Raw genomic sequence first — 23,252 nt, 5'->3', positions numbered from 1 at the left:
CACGTGTTACGTCATGTTTAATTTATCAGTTTTTTCTAGGGCGTGATGAGCCCTGATGGGCATTTTTGGCAGGAGTTCGAAATTGGCTCACGTCTAGTTACCAACGGAATATGTTACATTTCGTAGGGTGTTTTTTTTTTTTTATATACGCTTGGTAAAAATTCTAAACTACGCTACGTGCTAAGAATACGCGTTTAACGAGCTATATGACATGTATGGATACCTGTACCATCGGTATTTGACGTTATTTAAAATTAGCAAAGCTCATTCCGGATCAAGGCTTTGGGTGTGTCCCAAAAATCAATATTTATCATCCGGATATATAATTCTTACGATTCCTGCAGCTGCAGAAGAGTAAACAAAATCTTGAACGGTAGAAATCTGTTATCTATATATCGATTCATCGTCATTATCATCGTCTAGTTTTGTTTTTTTTTTTTTTTTTTTGGCGTGCCTGAATAGCTAGAAAAATGAGAAAACAGAATTGTTGAATAGTTATGAATTTTTAAATATTCCAGCAAAAATTATTTTTATGTACGATGGTCGAAATATAGAAGAATAAAGTTGAGAAATGAGTTAGATTCAAAGTCGATGAAATGTATTGGCGAGTTTTGGAAAATTCGATATAATGGGATATTTTCATATTCAATTAAAAAGAATCGAAGGGAGTGGAGGTGAAAACGTAGAAATATCAAAACATGGAAGAATCACGATATCGAATTTTTTTAAATGCTAAAATCTATTTTACTTAAAATTTTTCGATTCAAAAAAGTCGCAGTAGAGAAAATCGAACTGTATAGTTTACCGGAAGAATTTCACTCGATATATTTTTGCGTTTTCAAAAATTTCATATTATGATTTTTGTATCTTCCGATTCTTGAGGTAGGATTGAAATTCTGATTTTGAAAACTTCCGAAAGCGCCAAATCCTGAATTTTTTAGTGGCAAAATTTGAAGTGAAGAAATTGAAGTTTCGAACGGTCCGAAACCCGACAAGTCAAAGTTTCGAAAGTGCAAAAATGAGAAGATTTAAAAATCTGAAACATCGAAATTTCTAATGATCTAAGATTTTTATTTTCCTCCGTCGTAACTTTACTTTTTGAAATCTTTCGCTATCGTAACTTTGAGCCCCGTCGGGTTTCCGGCCATTCGATAGTTGGTTGTTTCTCCAAAGTTTGATTTCTTCACTCCAAGTTTCGCTGCGAAATAATTCGGTATTAATCGCTTTCGGGATCTTTAAAATTCGGAACTTCGTCACACTTGAAACATTAATTTTCACCCCGCCTCGTAGAATATTTCTCCCAATTTCAGTTTTCTCTCTCTTTCTCTCTCTCTCTTCTATGGCTTGGAACATTTTCCGAGGAAAGGAGTGAAAATGCGACTCTTTTCCGAACGGGAATTACAAAAAGCTCGCGAGCCTCAATCCCACGATTCTCAAACCTTATCCGGAATTCTCTCTCGACTCTGGGAGAAGAAAATCTAGTCTGTTAACGACTGAGTAGACAATAACCGAGATACGGTGCTGCAAGGCTGTCCCCTAGGAACCGGGAGCTAACTCCTTGACGTCCCTCCAGAGAAGCCCGGCTTTCTGACTCCGAGTCTATTACCTCGGACCCCGGGAATAATAGGACTTCCTGGAGTCCGGCCTGCGCGTGTCTTCCTCAAAGTTAATATAGACAAACTATATAATACAACCAGCTTCCCTGTTCCCTTGTCCACGCCTCCCACAAGACCGTGAAAAACATGTTGGGAAACTGAGAACGGAAATTTCTACAAACATCTTCGTGAAAAATATTACAATCCAAGTCAAATTTTACAATATTTTATTTTCAGCTTCGTTTTTTTCAATTTTCAATTTCATTATCAAATTACATTGTTAATATATTACATTCCAAGTCAAATTTGAAAATATTTTATTTGCAGCTTCGCGGTTTCACTTTTTAATATTATTGTTAAATTATTACATTAAATTATTAAAATATTACATTCCAAGTCAAAGCTTACGATATTTTATTTCGAGCTTTATTTTTTCAATTTCTATTTTCACAATTCATAACAGCATAGTTCTTATTTCTCAGATTCGTTTTTGCAGTGTTAAATTCAAAAATTCAACCGTAATCATTTTTTAATTTTTTTCATCATTTTTTCGGTTTTTCATCATACAAATAATCAACGAATATTTTTTATTTGTTAGTTTCATTTTTACAGTTTTCAAGTAGGAAAATTCTCAAACGATTGTTTTTCATTTCTCAGGTTCATTAACACAATTTTCCACTTCCAAATTCATCGACAAACATTTCTTATTTCTTGGGCCCATTTTTGCTATTTTCAGTATCAAAATTCATCATCGGACAGTTGAAATTTCTCCGTTCATTCCTCGAGTTTTCAATTAGAATATTCTAAAAACAAATGAAAATAATATTTAAAAAAAAATAAATTAAAAAAAAAATCGTATAAATTTCAGATTTTTTAGTTGTTTCAGGGATGATATTGAAAGATCTTGGACCAGACAATGAACAAACTGAATAACTCAAATTAATCTCAAAACGTAAAATATTGAGTGAAATTGAGGAAAAAGTTATTTCGGATGAAAACATAATTGCAAGTATGAAAAATTAGCATGTATAAAATCATTTGTAACGTGAACAGGAATGTGACGCCAATTTTTGTCCCGTCGCAAAATATTTGACAAGTTTTTGAAGGCAGAATTTTTCTTGCGCGATAGAATTCTTACTAATTTTCCGTTCACCTCGTTGCGCTAAAACGCGGTTTTATCGAGTTTCGCGGGTTTGCAGTGAATCTCGGTCCTCCGGGTCAACCCTACGGATAATTTAATACAATAAACTTTACCCTTGCACAAATTCGACGAGGGACTAGTCAAGGAAGGCTCTACACGTCCCGCCGCTCGAATCGCCCCCGTATTTCACATTAGCCGTTCAAAATCGAACGCTGTTGTTGGTAGAAACCAACCCGACCTCCTTACCCAAAAACCTCCCCTGCAAAGTGCCAAAAGGATCATCCGCGGACCTCGTCGATTACCCGAACCGAAAATCTTAAATCCACTGTAAGCAGGGTGTCAGGTAAAATCATGCGAAGGACGAAAAAAGCTCCCGAAATTGCCGCCAGTTGCTGTGTAACAAAAAACAAATTTCCAATACACTTGAAAACGGTTTTTGGTGTACTTTTCATTACCGAGGATTGATGCTTGTGCCGAAAATTTCGGGGGGTTGTTTTTCTTTTTTCTTTTTTTTATCTCGACGCGGTAGAAAATAAAAGAATTATTGTTGTACAGGAACGAGGCTCGCCTGCACGTCTCCTGTCCCAGACATATTTTCAAAGGTGCAGTGTCACGGCTGAAACATTAGTCAAATTTGTTAAGCTCGCCTCGGCTTCAGGGTATCAAGAGTGTTCATCTTTAGGGCAGAATTTGGTGATTGATAGCCTGGAGGTGTCAATAATAAACACGTTGCAGTAAAGCACAGCTGCAGCGCATGGTTATGAAAAAACATTGTATAATGTTTGGTGGGGAGAATCAAATCGGATCAATTTATCAGAGTTCTATACGCGTGTTGTTTAATAGAAAAGAAAAACAGGGAGAAATCAGGAAATTGTGAAAATAAGACTGGAAGTTTTAGTCTGTCGAAGAAACAAATTCGTTCTTGTACAAAATACCACCGAACTTGAAGAAATATAATTTTTAAATTGCCCTTAAAATTTTGTTTCGTACGCACCGCTTTATACATTCAGTGTATATCATTACTTGATACCAAATCTTCGTTAATTTTTTTTTTTATTTTTTTGTTTTTTTTTTTTAGTACAAAAAATCTCAGGCTGTTGTTTGTAAATTAATAGTCAGACGGTAAGATTATAGTTACTAGGTAATATTGAAGATGTTGGTATTATCAGTGTGTGAAGAAATTTTCACTAATCAGCGGCATATTTATTGGCAAGGATTACTAAGACAAAAAAAATTTAATTTTCAGGCTATAATAGTTGGAAAATTCAAGGAAATTCAGACTCCCAAAAAGCATACGAATCCTGTAAAGAGAAGGCTGAAGTGGAGGATGAAAAACAGCGAAAATCAGGGGTAAGTGAAAAGATTCACAAAGCACGGGCGGATTTTCACCCTCTGACACGTTTTATTATTCTACCTGATTTGAAAAAAGGAGGAACGAAAGAAAACAAACAAAAAAAAACAAAAAAAAAAAAAAAAAACAACAGAGAAACAAAAATGAAACGCAATAAAAAAAAAGCTATTACGAAACGAAAATCTCCGCTTCGGATCAAAGGCGGCACTGCAGATTTTTCTTTTGATCCGAAAATCCGACACCTCATCCCTTAATTTCTCACCCTCGTGTAGGCGAATCGTTGGGAACAATTCCCGCGGATCAATTCCCCCCCCCCCCCTTTTTACGGCTCCCCCTTTTAGAAAATGATTTCGTCGAATTTATCATCACGGGTTTGCAGTTCAATCTGGGTTCAAGAATCTCATGCACTGATTTACCGTACAGAATAATTCTAAAGGTGTTAAATTTGATGCGAAATATTCGTTCTTGATGAACACGATAAATAGATTTTTAAGTGCGGTTTAATTAACATCAATGAACATTTTGTATGACTCACTAATTATCTGGGGTGAGCCAGGATAATTTAGCTATTAAATTATCATTTGGTGAATTATTTTTAAATGTTGGGAGTGATTTTGGAAATGACCTTTTTTTATATTCTCGAAAAATTCTCGAAAACTGTATTATTTTTATGCCAAACATATCACAACTGTTCTAATTTGTTTTTTTTTTTTTTTCATCGCTTCTGATGTTTTTAACCATGTAAAAAAATTCTTCAAACTTCTATTTTTTATTTAGAATATGTTTAGTTACTGGTTTTATTTATTAAGTTGATGAAAAAAAGTTGAATGCGCCAGAACAAAAACAGACAAAAGTCGTTCGATAATTGAATAGGTCTAGAAATGTCTGGAATAGAAGATACAGTTTTTGAGAATTTTAAAAAACGTTCTTTTAAAAATCGCTCGAAACATTCAAATAAATAATTGAACAGTCGAGTAAAAAAAAAACCTGAACAAAAAATTCAGGGTACGGTTTCAGAGTTGAGACAATCGCAGAAGATTTATTAAACAAAATTAGAAATTTCGAGGATCAGCCGTTGGTCGGGTTCGCATGAAATTCCCCGTAAATTGTGGAAAAAAAAAAACACTGCAAAAACGGAAAATAAAAATAACAAGTAACTCAGGTTGTGAAATAATTCTAAACGAAACAATCAAGACTTTAATATTCTCTTTCCAAACACATCGATATCGGACACTTTGAAATATGCAACGAGACCATTTCTGCATACTTGACAATTTTTTTTCTCTCCGAGTCCTCGGAAAAATTCTTTTCAAAGAAATAGGAAAGCGGAGGGGAATTTCTCGAGGGAATTGTTTCTTCCCCTGTTCCTTTTAGCCGTTGTGTCAACGAGGACATGGGGTAGGTCGGAGCTCAAGATCCGGAATATGGGTCAAACGTGTCCGGCGTGTTTACAATCGCCGGAGGCATCAGTCCCGAGCTTTTTTCTTTTTTTTTTCTTTTTTTTTTTTCATTTTTTCCCCTCTCACTCTTTTAGATATCTACATACCCATGAAGTTGTCTGCGTACGTGCGTTTCTGTGTAATCCACCTACCGCGTGGAGGCAGCTCAATTCTCGTTGAACCCGGTTCCCCGGGGCGTAAATAAACCCGGCTATAATTATTTCAGGGCATTGCAACGCTGGATGCAACTCCCGAGAGCTTTCTGATTTTAAAGGAGAGGAGGGGGGATTGTTGCGCAAAGCGCTGAAAAGAAAATGATTTTTAGCAATTTTTTCTCAAGAAATTGGACCGTTCGTCTTTTTCAAATTTTTTTGGGTATTTTATTGTAACTTTGAACGAACGTAATACAATTTTTTTTTTTTTTCGCCACGGATATTGCAATTTGAATACTCGATTTATAGCCGATGCTGAAAATTGATCGATTGTAACGATCAAATCGAAACAAGTATTCAAAAGTGGTAATTTTTTTTTGTCACTCTCTGTCACGCGGTGTTTACTTTCACGGAATCTCACCTACACTTAGATCGAACCTTGGGGATCATTAAAACGATATTCTAATACAAATTATCTCGAAGAATGTTTCGTCACAATACAAACAAATTAGTGGGAAGTAATGTGTAAACTTTGTTAATAATTTTCGACAATAAAAACACCTGGAGCTCAGCTTTAAAACGATTCTGTCGCCTTTAAGAACATCGAATAATCTACGTTAATCGGAACTGAAAGATTAGCAGGGAACGATTCAAACAACGAAAAGACTAAACTTTGACAAGATATGTGAAATTAAAGTGACGGAGTGTTTAAAAATTATTAAAGGAAAATCTGCGAGACGATTCACATTCATAATTTTGTTTCTATAGACGTATTTAACAATAATTTATGTATGAACGATTGACTACATATTTTACCGGCTGTCGCTATCAGATATAAAGAAAAAGCAAATAATGAAATAAAAAGAAATATTTACAATTTTCAAATTACACGGCATAAAATATTATTTCTAATTTCTTTCGAATAAAACGTTTATTCTTTCACGATCAATAATTTAAAAAACGGTTTACCCTGATAAATGCAGTATAAAATTGTGAAAAAGATCAACGCTCTCGTTGTACTTTTGAATGACAATTTTTCACAACTCGTCGCAGTTTTTCCTTTGTTTCTTTCTTTTTCTCGGTTGTGTGTGATATTCATTCCGGCATGATCCGGCGATAAAAGAGGCAGATGTATAATATATTCGCCAGTCTTGGGAACGTTGAAAGATGTTAATTCGAAGAGAAGAGATGCTTGATTCGAGTAGGCGGATGTGCAGCATCGCGTTGAAGCGAATTAATTCTTAATACCTCGCATAATTCCCACGTCTTAAGCCCTGCATCGGGGTGGTCTCGTCCCGATATCTCGGAATTTTTATATCCCTCCACGGCGTCGTTAATTAGGGCGTAGAAATAATTAAAATGTTGGCGGAAAAAATTACCTTCTCAGAATATACCGTCTCCGATTTCGGTATGTATTTACTTTTTTCTCTTATCTACACGATATATCTTTCCGTTCGTTTTTTCATACCCCGTCAGGCATAATTTGACCTGCAACTTTAAACCGTGTCTTAGTTACCATTAATTACGCGTATTTAATCACCCGGGTAATTAACTTTTCATCGCAACCGAATTTCCTTTCATTTTTCCTGATTTAATTCGACTACGTTTTTCGGGGATCGGAGAAGATATTGACGGTTTTTTTTTTTCTCAAAGTGACGTGTTTAAAAGTTGTAGGAAGCGGAAATAACACCGCGTCGTTGAATTAATTTTCAACTTGAGCAAGTTTATTTTTTGCTTTAAAAAAAATAGGAGCTTTTAAAGTCGAATATTTTGTGATAAGTTTAATATTTTCGCTGCAAATTTCGAAAAAAGTGAATTTTTACACGATTTCAACTTCAACCGTGAATACATTTTGAAAGAGTTTAATTACCAAAAAATTATTGCAGAATTTATTTTTTGTAGAGAATTGAATTCCATACGAAAATACGCATCGAGCATTTGTTTACATTGTCTCGTTACTGAGCTACAAAATTCAGAAGTAACTAAAATTGTTTTCTCGTGTTGATTAAATGTTAGATGAAAAATTGCTTTCAGGAACCACTGAATATAAACGTTAAGGGCTAAAATTAAAACACAGGCATCTTATTTCCTTTCACTACAACTATTAAACGTGTGACCTTGTAGAAAAAAAAAAACAAACAATTAGGCTCTTTTTTGGACCAATCTAATATACGTTACTTGTAAAAGATTCGTCTTCTTTCCTTTTGATTCTGTTTCCACGTCTCAAGACAAGAATTATACGAGTGTAAAAATTATCTGAAAAGTGCGCACTCTTCGAAGTTTTCTGCAAAAGATGAGGCGCACGGAAATTTGAAAAAAAAGGCCACTTGAAACAGGTATATATTATATACACCTATATATGTGAAATATGAATGTAAGAGTAGTCGAGATTCGTTATCGGTCCAATTAGGAAATATAATCGAGCGATGAATTAAAAAAATTTCTCTCCGCAATTCACCGCCCCGTTTAAACCGCTGAAAAGTAGTTATAAATTATTTACGGTTCAATCATTCCGATGAATCGAAGAACGCGTAATTTCTTGCTCGTAGAGCCGTGCCAAATTAATAACCATCCAAAGTTCACCGAGTCTATTTTTTTTTTTTTTTTTTTTTATATCGTCTTTTTCTTCTCTTTCTTTCTTATACTTGGCGTATTTTATCACAATTCAAGTTTCTCTTCACTTTTCTCCATTATCGCGTTCTTCTCATTCTCATTCTCATAGTTTTCGTTAAATAATAATTAACGATGTTATCTTAACCAAAAGAGAGAATCGCGGTACGGTTTGAATTCGTAACACGAGTTTTCAAAATATTAAGAACAAATCGCAGATATTTAACATCGTCAATTTATCGAGTTTTCACGATAAACAGTCTCTTTCATTTTGACTTATACTTTTTTCATTTCTATTCATTGAACGCTCGTCTTATTTAATAAATCGCAGACAATTCATGACGATTTATTTAAATTCGACGAATCACTTTTTTTTTCACTCACGTTTACAGAAAATCTAAAGAGAAATAAAACGTCTCGAGTTCGGAATCATTGCTTTGGCATTCGAGCTGTTAGATGAAGTCAAATTGATTCCAGAAATTCTTGGCATCTTACCAACGTGTTTTATTTTGCTAGTAAAATTGGCAAGTAATGAAAATCGTTAACATATCTGTTGATTTTGCTACGCAACTATTTCTATGACTCACCATACTTATGTTTACACGTATTTACGCATGCGTGTCTTCGCACAGTGAAGTTGTGAAAAACTGCATTTGAAAACATTTTTCCTGTGTAAATTTAATAATAACAACGATAATAATTATTATTATTATCAGAGTCGCGTTGCATTCTACCCAAAAAATATAGTAGAAAGCATATTTTTTAAGTCAATTTGGGCAAAGTAACTTTGAATGAGGAATTGAAATTTCTGTAATGCACGTTTTTATAATTGCAGATTGATTCAAGTGACTCGAGTCAACTTCGAATGAGATCGCGTGATTTGAGTGATGTCAGGTGGATTTATGCAATTTTGCGTGATTTAAAGTTCTTGGATTCGTTTGCAAGTAAATTTGCACGAATGGACTTTGATATATAAGTAAAATAAAGTAAGCTTATTCAAGTTGAATTCAAGTCAATTAAAACAGCTTATTTTGTATGTATTTACTTTTTCGAAAAATTTAACGTGATTTATTCGCCGAATTTAATTGAATAACTCTGTTTTTGGTCGACTTAATGAAATCCATGTAAAAGTATGTGATTAGAAATCAGTCCAACCTGTGTCTTGACTTGACTTTGAACGAATGAATTATTTCACAGGATTAAACGCGACTTGACCTAAGCTTGAATCGTTTATCACATCACAACGTTTCGATCATAATCGTAAAATGACTGTACCGTGACAAGCAAGTGAAAAATTTAGGCCGCTCCGATTCGATATCGAAAGTTTCAACCCCTGAAATGTGCCCCACATCGTCCCCCTCTCTAATCACATCCATCAATGATTCCAGCGATTATAATTTAGGCATCGCGATGACGTCCGGGCGAAAAAACAGTTGAAAATAAAAAACGCTACGACGTAAAATTGAGTAGCTTTGAACACCCGACGTATCGTCGAGTATCCGTTGGTCTGCACGAGTCCTGCAGGGACAAAGACCGAGGGTAATCCAGGACGTGTAATAAGTCATGCGCTTCGACGACACGCATTAACCCCGGACATCGTTTTGCCTAGGCGTGAAGGTAGCCACGGAGAGCGGACGGACTTGTGTCTCACTTGTACACACTCACACACACAAGCACAGATTGCCTATGTAAATGTAACGCAGCGCTTACAGGAGGCTCGTAAATTTATAAGCCGAAGTACACCGGCCGAGCTTACTGACCCGGGCCGGATATCAAATTTGAATAATATTTCACTTACTCGGATAGGTGGGGAGGCCCCGTTGCGTCTCACGTGGAATTTCGTTTTACTTTTCCCTCTCGTCGAGACACAAAGACTCCATATACTCGTAATAAGGTACACTGAGAAAAATTTCATTTCTTACGGTAACTAGAAAAATTGAGTAAAACAGGTAGCGTTAAAAAAAGAAAAAAAAAACTGTTTGAATACTGTTGGAGTTACGAAAAACGAGGTACGCGTAAACATTTTGCGTTATCTTCGATCCTTTTTTAGTTATAGCAACGCAAAATCAGTTTGTCAGGCTTACTCTACTTTTTTAGGCTAAACGAGGCTTTAACGTCAATTTATTCTTGCGCGAGCGTTAAATTTTCGCAACGGTTGCAAGAAAATCTAGCAACAGTGATCGTAATGAGAAAGAATAGTAACGGATACTAGACTTTCCGGTAACGGCAAGAAAACTAATTTTCATTTTCTACCTAGAACTGTATTTTTCGATTGTGGTAAAAAATGAAAATAATTAACGACCGAGCGGTAACCGGAACCAAAAATTTCTCTCAGCGTAAGTGTGCCGGTTGTTGACACGTTTTCCAACGGAATTCTCATTCCTTATTATTATAACAAAGATTAAAATTAAATATTAAACGCTTTCGTCAATCACAAAATTTTCCTTCGTCGCATTTTTCTTTCGACGAAAAAATAAGTTAGAACAATACCGGGGTGTTAATTTATATATCAGGTGTATAAATAAAATGTATAAATATGAAAATTTATCATAAACAGCCCGTTTAAGATTTCACCGTTTCGATTTCTATTTCTATAGATTATATCGACAGTGTCAATAACCGCTACAATTACCTTAGTCCCTGATATTTTTAAAAGCTTCTTCTACAGACATTGCAAGATAGTTTCGAGGACTGACCTAACCTAACCTAACCTTCGACCATCCGAGTGTTTAGTCGACATTTGCACAAGTGTGTCATCCAGTTCCGACTTGACTTCTAAGTATCGTTGTATCTCCAAGACTATTGATCTGATTGTAACGAAATATGGTTTAAAATTTGGTCAGACCTTGTGGCTACATACGTAGACGAAAAGAAAAGGATGAAAATTGGATTAGAAGAATGAAAGAAATGAAAAAGAGATGGAGAGAGAGGCAGAGAAGATATTGTAATCTTTAGATTAATCGTCAATGTTCTCCGCCCCTTTCATTTCTTGTCTTCCAGTTTATTTCACCGCATTTTTCATCCCCTCGGATAGCGATTTTGTTTTTATTTTTATTTTTTTTTTGTTTTTATCTATTTTTTTCTAATTTTTTTTTCCCATTTTTGTTTTCATCTTTACAATGTTTTTGTTCGTTTTTCATTCCTCCTCGCGTATCCGCCCTTCTCCTCCTTTCTCCGGCTTTCCCTCTGTCATCGCTGGTTCCCCCTTTCTTATTGTACGAATGTACGGCTCTCCCACTGTGAGGGGGATGGAGCCCAAGGGTGCGGGAATACGACGGGCTGGTTGACCGTTTTGTATGGTAATTTTATCGATGATTTGTCTCGCCTCCCGCCGTTCCAAACCCTCTTTTATTTATTTATTTTCTTATTTATTTTATTTCATTTCTTTTCTCCTTTACGCTTTACTTTTTTCTCAATTCCGCGCGAAGACTGCGAAATTCTTTCTTAAACTTGTTCGCGGTACGTTTTTAGACGGGCTCGTTGGTGAGAAAAAGGAAAATCTTTACCAGGGATAAAGACGCTTTAATTATCAGATTCGACATTAAAGTGAGATTCAGAATCGTTCAAGAAGGGAGTTTCCAATTTGAGAGAACACAATTTTTAGGAATATTTAATTTTCCGTACCCTATTAAACATGACAATTATTGATTATTTTCACCAGTTAGAAATTGATGATTTGGAAAATCTGTCGCCTCGATAATGCTAAATATGAGGTAATAAGTTTATAGAATGAAGTGCCGTAAGTATAATTGAAGACTCAGCGAAGGATCTGAGATTCGAATAATGGAAATCTGTCAATTTTATTTCAGGAATTTAGATAAAATCAACTCGCGAAAAGTATGAAATCGATAAAACCGCGGAAGTTTTTTTTATCAGGTATATGAAATTCTCTGATGTTCGTGAGATAATTGACAGTTGAAAAAAAGTTTGGCTGCCTTAGATTTTCGGGAAAAAAAAAATTTCTAAACTTTTTCAACAGAGACTAACTAAATCGAGAGATGTAAATACCGAAAACAAAATTTCGATATCCTGAAATATTTTCAAGAAAAAGTACCAGGAATTTCAAGAAACGCTGACAACACTACAATTTTTCGATTTCTATTCAATTTTTAATCAAAAACGGTATTCAACAAAAGGTGACAGGGTTAAAGATCCAAAAAATTGACAATTTCAAACGAAGATAAATTCGAACTTTATACAACATCTTGAAATTCTAAAACCTGACATGTTCATAAGATATATAATACATTCATTGATGATTAAAAAGAAGAAAAAATAAATAAAAATTCGAAACCATCAAGTTTTCAATTTTCTTCGACATCTAATGCGAAATTCGACTTATGATCCGTTCAAATTTCAATCATATCAAGACAGTTTCATCAAAATAGGTAGTAAAAGCTTCTCTATCTCTCTCTCTCTCTCTCTTACTCTGTTTCTGTCTCTGCTTTCCATGTGTCTCCATACATCTCTTTCTCTCTCCCTCTAACTCTCTTTGGTGGGGTTTAAACCAGGTTGAAAGTGCACGAGTTGGCAGCGGAACCGGGCACTGGAGTCGTTATAATAACCACCGGTATCCGTGTATAAATCAAAGAGCTGAAATGTCTGTTATAGGTGGAAGGTATACGTATACCTATAATATTACAAGGCTGTTAGGTAACGAGGTAATCAAAAGCCCGGCATGTAGCAGCGGCAGTAGCAGCTAGAACTCGACTATAGATATCCATATTATACACTGCGTGGCGCGGATTTAGCTACTCCAAAACTCGCTAATTATTACCGCTGTTTGAACTACAGACCAAAATCGGTACGTAACAGCTGCGGTTACTGAGACTGCAGGCCATTATCAAAATTCAACCAAAGAATTGTTGAAATGCACGTAACGTGCACTGAGAATTTCGAGAAAATCGTTGTCACTTTATTCTTTGATTATTTCCTGTTCTCAAAGTGAATATAGGCAGAAATTGTCGCCTGTTTGTAATGGTAATCGGTAAATTACAAATATCTGTAATTTGCAGTCGGGAGGACAGTTGAACACAAATTATATTTGTAGCCCGTAATTTGAAATAAATCAATACCGAAATTATCGCCTGTTTGAAACAGTAATCGGTAAATTACAAATTACAAATATGTGTAATTTGTAGTCGAGAGGACGGTTGAACTATGAGATTGTATTTATAGCTCGTAATTTGAAATGAATCAGTGCGGAAATTGTCACCTGTTTGGAACGGTAACCGGTAAATTTCAAATTGCAAATTACAAATTGCAAATTACAAATGTGTGTAATTTGTAGTCGAGGGGACAGTTGAACACAAATAATATTAGTATCACGTAATTTAAGATACACGAAAACCAAATTTTGTCTGTATTTTGTAATAAGAAAAACTAAAATACAAACCACACTGTATTTTGTAATCAGAACAAAATGAAATAGAAACTATTCTTCCGACCGATGCAGATGGGCGGTAGTTGGGGAAAAAATGAAAAAATACGTTTGCGAATAATTGTAATTAAAGATAAATGAAATCAAAATCAAATTTTTATTTTGCAATTAACGAAAATAACATACAAATTGAATATTATTTTTCGATTAGAACGAAACGAAATACAAATTGTAATTCTCACGTCGGCAAGTGATTGGAAAAAAAAAATTTCATCACATTTACGATCAATTGTAATTAAAGATACGTGAAAACGGAATTAAACTTGTATTTTGTAGTTTGAGGGCAAGAAACGAAACCGCTAAATACATTGTATTCTGCGATTGGAAAGAAATAAAATACGAATCATGCTTCTCTTATTGGACGGTAGTTATGAAAAAATCGAGTGAGAAGATTATCCGGTAAAATATTTGTTGCCATCGCAAAGTTTTGGAAAGAAAAACAAAAAAGTTTCTCTAACTGGAAGTATTGGACTAATCGTGAACTAACAAAAATACTCTGTCGGATCTTCGAAATAGTGTTTCTTTAAATAATTGATCGGTTTCCTGATTAAGACGGAGACAAGATCGACGCCTTGTTTGAAATGTGAACCTTCACTGCTTACATCTAATCGCGCTGAGTATAAGAAACGATTCCGTCGATTATTTGGATTCTCAAGAACTGGAATTTCCAGCTGTCAATCCGCGAGGGATCGAAAATATACAAAAACTTTTCTAATCAGTCAATTATCCCATAAACTTTTATTTTTTTTTTTTTATTTTTTACAGATTCAAAAACACTACGCAAAACGTCTCGGGTATTTCAATTCTTGTGACAATTTTATTAGTAATTTATAAGATTCAAAAAAGAACAAAGTAATTCAAAGAAATGATATAATTGAATAATATTTTACCATTCGTTCAATGATTTGGACGAAAATTGAAACAAGTTTGAAACATTTTTTTTTTTTTTTTTTTTCAACGCTTCTCATCGCTCTAATAATTATAATTGAAAAATTGAAATATACATCAAAGACGCTGCAGGTTCTAATGCGGGGTGAATATGGCCGCGGACAGAGTGAATGTCGGGACGGTTTTGCGGGGGGAGGGAGGGTTGATAACTCAATTATAAAAGTTAGAATTACTTCTTGGGCTGTATGCCGTAGGATAATCATGGCAGGTGAAAAGTTTCCGGCTCGCCGGAGCGAACATTTGAGTTTCAATTTAACTGGACAAATATATTATTTAGAACGTCAAGAGTTCTTGAGTACTGTTAATGTATCAAGGTGCCGTTAAAATAACGGAGAACAATCGCGGCCGGAAAATTACTCCGCATCGTTTTACCCGCGGAAATGTTAAACATGTGATATAATTCAGTCTCGGAAGGAATTAACGAGCATTAATGAATTTGCACGAATAGCAGGTGTGGAAAGTGAAAAAATCAGATTTTGAGATTCGGTGTTTATCTTTTAAGTGTATTTTGAATAATTTAATATACGATCAAATTAATTTTTTAGTCGAGATTTGTTGGATTTCTAGAAGAACCTTCCAATTTTCAATCCAAGCATAGCTTCGGTAATAATTGATAACCGAGCATGATTTGTCCCAGTTGAAGTTTCAAATTGATTTTGAAAATCTTTCAACTATTCAACGAAGAATTTTTTCACAAAGAAATATTCAATTTTCAATAGCTTACTGTGAAATTGTCTTGAAAACTTTGCGTCAGTGTTAAACTTGTAGCAAAAATAATCTCGAAGTCGGAACGTTTTCTGACGAACGATTCTTTTGAAATGTGATGTTGATGTTGCGATTTTGGAACGATTACTATTCCGGGTCATCAAGACTTGCTAACAGATCGTTACAAAAATCTTTCGACCGATTTTACGTAGTTTAAGTAAGCAGTTAAGTACATGTGATGTTTATTTATTTTAACCACTATCCTCAGTCATCGGTTTAGTGTTCTGTTTATTTTAGTAGATTTCACGACTCAGGCCAGCAGAATCGACCGGATTTTTGTAGCGAATACACTGAATTTACATTCTCAGATGGTACGAATTAGTCACGCCTAGAATAGAATAAACGATTTATGAAATTTCTACAAATTACAGTCCGAATAATAAGATTTGCCCAAACTTTACACGACTTGATAAACAAGTTTTTTCAAAAATGCGTATATATACATGGAATCTTACGGAATAAGAAAAGTTTTATAATTGAGGTTTAGCCGAGGTTTCTCTGAATAAAACTAGGAACAAGCCGGAAAAAAGGAAAGCGTTTTTCGATCTGTCCGGCAAACCTTTGCGATGATTTCGAAAACAGCCGAGTGATAAATCTGAAACTGATAGGACTCGACAGGCATATGAAAGAGATTGGAAAGATGTATGGGAATTTTTTATTTTTTTTTTTGCCAAAGACAGAAAATTGATAAATTATTTTAAAAATAAGTATATCATCTGGGAAAAACATAATCGTTTATTTATAAAAAAGAGAAGTATATGATTGTTGGTAAAAGATTGAGAATCGATTCATTTCCGATACAACTGGAAGTTCAAATTTAACGAAATTTGAAAATTTTTTATGCCCATCATTCGATTGTAAAGTCCTGTAAGTTTCAAATATTTTCATCCAGTCATTTCCGTGATTATCGCGAGAATTTGTCAAACAGACCGATTTGGCAGACCGATATTTTTTCTAAAAATCTGTTTTTCCAGATTCCAGAGTTTCGAAAACATGAAGATTAGTTGAAATTAGGAAAAGTAACCGATTCTTTTCTCGTATCGCCAAAGATGACGAAGAGTAGAAAATTTCCAAAAATTTTCAAAAAAACTTTATCACGCGGTACATTTTCCAAGTTTTTCGGCCAGCTTTCACAGAGAATGTTAAAATTTCGATTTCGGTATCGCCTCGCATGTGAATGACGCGGGGTGTCCAGGGTGCACGGAGATCACAAGGGGTGTTTAAGGGACGGGGGTTGACCGCAGGAGCAGCGTGTTGCAGCGATCACGGCTCTCCGGAAAGCCACAATTATCACTACGTGTCGAGGACGCGTCGCATCGTTCATAGCCGGTGGGCAGAGGAAACGAATGCGTGACGTGGTGGAATTGAGGGATGGTTGAGGGTGGAGGGCGAGGGGCGTAATGCTGATTGTGGAATTGTGATGCAGATACGCGAATTTCTATCCGCGGCATGATTTGCCCGTCCGCTCTGCAGGGACCCGGACCAACCCCGCTTCTGCATCATCTGCGTCGTGTCGCGTCTCTTTTCCTCGTGTTCGATGCGCGCCGATATCCCCCCAGGGTTGTCCTCCCACCCCCTCACCCCCCAATTCCACCCCTTGAAAGGCTTCGCTGTAAACATGGGTGAAAAAAGTTCAATCTAGTCCGGTGAAAACCGCAGGAAATTTGTACCTTAATTTACAGTTGTGTGCATGTATATAGGTATGCAGGGGAAGGGGGGGGGGGGGGGGGGGCAAAATCGGGTACCCCAAAAATTTCGTGAATGGTCAAAAATGACATCTAGCATCGTTTTACCCTAAAAAGCTAAAAAAACAAACATTTGTATACTTTTTGCGAAAAAATACAAATAAAAGAAATGGAAATAACAAGAAGAAACTTTTTTAAAATGATTTTGAGAGTAAATTTTAATACTAACGTTGATTTAAAAAGTAATTGTTACACATATTTTATTTACTTGAAAAAAAAAAAAAAATCCTTTTTTCAGCGGTACTCCATTTTGCCCGCGAAAATTAATTTTTTTTTCTTACTGGAAATCGAACATTGACATTATTTACGTTGTTTGCAACTGAAAAAAAAGAAAATTTAACATACTTACGTTCACAAACTTTTAGTATCTCCTTAAGTACCCCGTTTTGCCCCCCCTTCCCCTATATTTGTAGGTTTTTTAAATTATTGATCGTTGAGGTTATATATTAAAATTGATTCGTTGAAAAATTGATCATGGTAAAATATCGTTCTCTTTTTATTGATCGTTTACAATTTGCAACGTTTCGATCGGCTACGGCTAATCATAAACAGGACAATTTGCAATAATCGCTTCGTCCTGACACGGCGAGATGTTAAGTTCACGAGATGGTCAACAATTTTATAGTTATTAATTGTTAACTAGGCATGGAATGCCCCGTATATACACATTCGTATAGTTATTTAGACATAGTTTGCATAGCTACACGCGAGCTTCGATGCGGATTATCTCTTGATCGCCTTTTGCTAATAAAATATGCGGCGCAAGATTAGCGGACGATAATTTTGTAAACGATGAGAAAAACAACAACGCGTGTCAGGTGAAACGGAAGTTTAATCGTAGGTTCGGTTTTATATTTTTTATTACTTTTGTTCAATCTTTTTTTTCTTTATTTCATGTTTTCACCGTGCGTGGGTGTAATAAATTATAACGTGTGGCATGGGTCAGGATTGTTTACTATTTTAGCTTCAGGATAATTGAAGAGGAAAATTGAAACAGGCTGTGAGTAACTTTTTTTTTTTTTTTTAACTGGCAACTTTTTTTAATGCCAGTCTATAATTATCTAGCGGTTTTCATCTCACTGTTTACGTAATCTTGAAATTCTATAATATCCGTAAGATCTCGGAAGGTTTGCTGAAAATTAAAATCAATATCATCGAAATATGATTAAATTGTCGCTCGGAATCTTATCGAATACAGTGAAAAAGAAAAAAGATTCTCTGAAATCCAGTTGAAATATATCTCAACGAATTGTTATGAAATATGATAGAATTTTGTGAAATTGTCTTCAAGTATAGTTATAATCACTTGAAATACCACGAATTTCATATAAAACTTGTGACGAAATCTATCCAATTCATTATACACGAAATAATTTTAATTTCGTGTAAAAGTTTCCTCCTTAAATTTTCCAAATGCGTAATTTTTTTTCCTCTTTTTTCAAACAATATACAAACGTTTCTTCAACTTGCTTTATAGAAACAATTTCCTTTCTTTTTTCATTTTCTTCGATCCCGAATTAAAATTTTTCGTATTAGGGATTCTTGCAAAAAAAAAAAAAAAAGTTACAAATCTAATATAATACAATATTAATACATACATCTAGATGTAAAATTTCTGACGGCAAAAATAAATAAATAATAATGTACAGTCAGAGAATGAAAAGAGTAACAAAAATGCTCGTCGAAACATTTCCCCCAGAGTTACAGTTTAACGTGTACGAACGATCCAAAGTATTAAAACTGCAATAAAAACTCTCAAATTAAGTGAAAAAATTTTCAGGGGGTGGACAAATGAATACAAAAAAAAAAAAAAAAAAAACAACTTCTTGTCTTCGGAGCCATAATTTGCACAGGGGCGCTGATCAAATCCTTAAATTAAGCGCGGATGCAAAAATCTTGAGGGTCTTTATCGATTTGACCAAATCTGGAAATCGGAAATCGAATCGAGAGTTGGACGTTACGTAATATATTCACGGCTGAGGTCTGACTTGACTCGCTTTAAATACTCGTGAGTTGTCAGCGAAGATCGCGACATTCCGGTAGATTCTTGGCGACGCTTTTCTCTCTCTCTCTCTCTCTCTCTCTCTCTCTCTCTCTCTCTCTCTCTCTCTCCGTGTTCCTGCTTTCACACACACTTTGTCCCGTGTTTTACGGTTTGGAAGGGATAAGCTTAGTCCGGGATTCTACGGCTTATTTGTTTCACCGGGGCTTCTAAAAATATTATGACGAATACTTCGAAGAGCTGGGCCTCGTGGAAGGCGCCTCTCTGGTGCCGGCGCTTCCTTCACATTTCGGCCTCGATCACGATCGTCAAGAGGTTAAGGAATTCTTAGTTAGACTTCCGTCGCTCCCGTTCATACAACAGCCAATTAAATTTGACGCATCAACGTTTTCAAGGCTCTCCGACCCCAAAGGCACTACCAAATTTTCGTCTATTCTAGTTCATCCTTAGTTTTCCGGTCTCTTTCAACCCTCGAATACCTTACTCGCTTAGTCTTGAACACGACGTTCATTATTACAGATGTCCCGGCTTTGAAACAAGATGTAGGAATGTTTTTTTTTTCTTTTTTCAAGTTTGTAACGCGACTTTAAACCCTTCGTCTTTTTTTTTATCTCAGATTTTAGCGTCGGAAAAACTACTTTAACAAATATCGAATGATATTTCTATGCAAAATTTATCGACTGGCAAAAAGCTTCAAAACTTCAATTGAAGTTAAATTCTAAAACGACGTCTTCATTCATTCGAACAAAATTTTAACAAAACATCGATTATCTCATGATAATGTGTTACATTTTTTTTCTATAGTTTGCGAATTCAGGTTACGAAATTGTAGTTAAAAATTTTTCCGTAAGCCGATAATACTCGCAATTCTAGAGTAATTTTCAATACAAAATCTGGTTTGAAATCTGTTCTGTTTAATTTAAATTTCGTAACAATTTTATTTATTTTATTTTTTTTTTTTTTCATTTAGATGAATCGTTAACTAATTCTAAAATTGTGTATTAAAAATGAGGAGATTCGGTATAGAAAAAGAATCCTCATCATTGGAATAAAATTTACGTAAAGTCAATTCTCAAACGGCTGATGAGAAGAAAATATCGAGTTACCGAACTTGGGAAATTTGTGGGTTGCAAAAAATTGCAAACTCTCCTTTTGTTTCCACCACGCTAGTTTTTATTCCTTTGTATCAAGCCTTTTTTTTTTTTTTTGCTTCGTTCAGGCGGAGTATAATTTGTAATTCTGATATCCTATTATCGTGTGAATATATTCTTCACCGTGAGTGTAAGAGAAAGCTTCAAAAGCGGGTTGAAGGATCTCTAACTTGTTGCAGGACGGGCATCGCACGCCTTCCGGCAAAAGCAGCGAAAGAAAGAAAGAAAGAAAGAAAGAAAGAAAGAATAAGGCTCGCTGCTCCAAGCGAGAAAAAAACTTTCCCCTCCCTCCCTCCCTCACCCTGTCTCCTTCATCACCCTACCGCCAAAGCAGGAATCATATTTTACCGTGAGACAGGGGGAATCTCACTACCAAAGTTAGCCGGGCAGTTAATCTCACCAAGCTTTTTTTCGTCGAGATAAATCGAGGGCCAAATAAGAAATGACAAATCGTGCGAACCACGAGAAGTCATTATACGTTTAACCTCATATGCAAAATTAAGGTAAAACTGCGTTCGTACGCTAACGATGCTCGTAAGTTGAAAAATTGTCAATTTTTAACAGGAATGATCGATTTTTCCCAGCTTTTAAAGGTTCATATTTTTTATTCGATTTTTTATTCAACTTATAAAAATTATAAAATTATGGAACGAATTTACGGTTATAGCGAAATAGACGAAGCTATTTTTTTTAAAATCGATGTAACGTGACGACGCAGTACTCGAAACTTGATTTATTCTATTCGGTGCAGGAAAAGTAAACTTGACTTGTTTGATTTATGCCTTACACTTCACACCGACTGTGTATAATACTAATGTCACATCGGGGTCGTTGGAGACCCCAAATGAAAGAGAAATCATTGCGTAGAAACGGAGATCTCGATTCAAAGAACTTGAAAAAGTTCTGGGATACTCTTCGATTACGATATTTCAAGGTAAATTAGTCATATTTGACAAAATGAAAATTTGAGTGTGATGAAAAAAAACAAAAAAAAAAAAAAATAACGAAAAATGCATCATTCCACTCCAAAAATCATAACTCACTTAATTTTCTATATTTTGAGCTTAAAATTGACTGAGTAATTATCGAGACACAGATGTTTAAGAAAAAAATATATGAAGATACCGCACGATGAAAAAACAAAAGATATTTATTCAAGCGAGTGAAGTTGAATTTTTGAAAAAAAAAACAGAAAGGATTAATGAATTTTTACGATATTTCATTATTCGTCTTGGATCAAATCAGATTATTTTTTATGTGTTTCAAACGGAATCTCCGGTGAACATGTTACGAGCACGTAACGAATCATTGAGTGATAAAATACACAGATATAAAAATAGAAGAGTTGTAGGTTTTTTCAACATTTTGATGTGATTTTTAGCTCGGCTGGGACAATAAACTGCCCTCGGACAATTTTGGGAGGAGTGAAATTAGAAGCCTCGCCGTTGAGTGACGTCGTCATACCTGCGAGCAAGGCGCCACTCTAAGTTTGGCAAAAGCTATTAAATTCTACTGCTTATAATTACCTGCTGACAGATCCGATCGCGACTTGGTAGCCTGGCCATTGCCCTGAAACCGTCGCTAATTCCTTCCGGAACAAGAAACCGACGTTTGTGAGTAAGCTCGTTCCACGAACAGTTAGGATCGTGGGATATTATTAATTGAACGACCTTAAGGATGTATCGGCTATACGTTCTCAAACAAAAATGAGTCTCGTCGACGATAGGAAATACTTTGCGATGAGATTAAAATTGGAAGAAAATCAACCGGAATAAAGACGATAAGAAAATATAATTTTATTGATAATAATCACCAGAGGTTGTCAATAAATTGTTCAAGCAAAACATTGCTCGACAAATTTTCAGGGAATGTTTTCTTTTGTCATGTGAATTGAATTCGTACATTTTTCTGAATTTACATAAATTTGTAAAGAATTTCGTCAATATTTTGAAAAATGAAAGAAATATCGTCAATTTTGGATACATTTTTGCCGAAACAATCGAATGATATCCGTTGCGCATTATTATCATTCAAATTTAACTCTCTTATCGTATTTATTGTGTTTGATTTTTATCCGATTATTATCTTATCACAAAGTATTCAATATTGATGACGAAACTCACTTTTTAACCATACGTAAAAAGTGAAATCTATCGCTTATAGATGACCAAAATTGAGGTACCAAAATTATAGATGAAACAGAATGGAAATACCGAAAAACAGAACAGCTTAGAATTTTTGCTGATAACCGATAACGATCTTTTAGTTTCGGAAACGAGTTTTAAGATTCTGAAATTAATTCTTTTCTCTCCGTATTTCTGTGGCTCCTTTTTTTTTCTTATTCTCGTAACAATTTTGCACTCTAAATTTCAAGAGCCAATTCAGCCTTGAAATTTCTCATAGAAATCATTCAAACACATATTTATTTATTTATTTATTTATTAGCTTAAAGAAGGGCAAGGTCTACTTACAGCTAGTATAAGACTAGTTACCAAACAGGTTTGGTTGTTACAAAAATCGAAAATTAAAACTCAATACATACGTGTATAATACAGATTAGAAGTATTTCGTGATAATTAAACTTGATAAAATTTTGTGGGTAATTGAATTAACCTCGACATGTGAAGTGAATCGTATACACGTTTCTCAGAACCGCGATCATAGATTAGCCCAATTACTTTGACGCTTTATTTCCACAATTGTTTATTTACTCAACAACAACCTACATAAAAATTCTTCGCGATCGTTAAGATCCTCGTAAATTTCTCGGAAAGCACGATGAGATGATCACACGAGCTGCTGGGTAGCGAGATTAAAAAAAAAAAACACTAATGAAACGATTACAATCATCAATTTGTTTTCAACCTCGTTAGCAATTCGCGTTGTACTTTTCGAGTCACGTGACTTAACTTA

The 23,252-nt window shown here is 35.0% G+C and overlaps 1 protein-coding gene and 1 long non-coding RNA gene across 10 annotated transcripts in view; one reads left to right on the top strand and one right to left on the bottom strand.

Annotated features, from left to right (window-relative positions):
- The window catches only part of LOC107224685, a 156,843-nt gene that overhangs the window by 94,167 nt on the left and 39,424 nt on the right, over positions 1 to 23,252 (top strand). For all 9 annotated transcript variants that reach the window (XR_006905216.1, XR_006905221.1, XR_006905223.1 and 6 more), the window contains one exon: positions 3,983 to 4,086. This is a non-coding gene — a long non-coding RNA (uncharacterized LOC107224685). The remainder of the gene's footprint in view (positions 1 to 3,982; positions 4,087 to 23,252) is intronic.
- LOC107219353 (B-cell receptor CD22) overlaps positions 1 to 23,252 on the bottom strand; it is a 115,550-nt gene that overhangs the window by 88,616 nt on the left and 3,682 nt on the right. The gene's annotated exons all lie outside the window — the stretch shown is intronic.

Source organism: Neodiprion lecontei, chromosome 7, assembly GCF_021901455.1.
Source record: "Neodiprion lecontei isolate iyNeoLeco1 chromosome 7, iyNeoLeco1.1, whole genome shotgun sequence".
NCBI classification, from domain to species: domain Eukaryota; kingdom Metazoa; phylum Arthropoda; class Insecta; order Hymenoptera; family Diprionidae; genus Neodiprion; species Neodiprion lecontei.
This window is presented reverse-complemented; position numbering and strand designations above follow the sequence as displayed.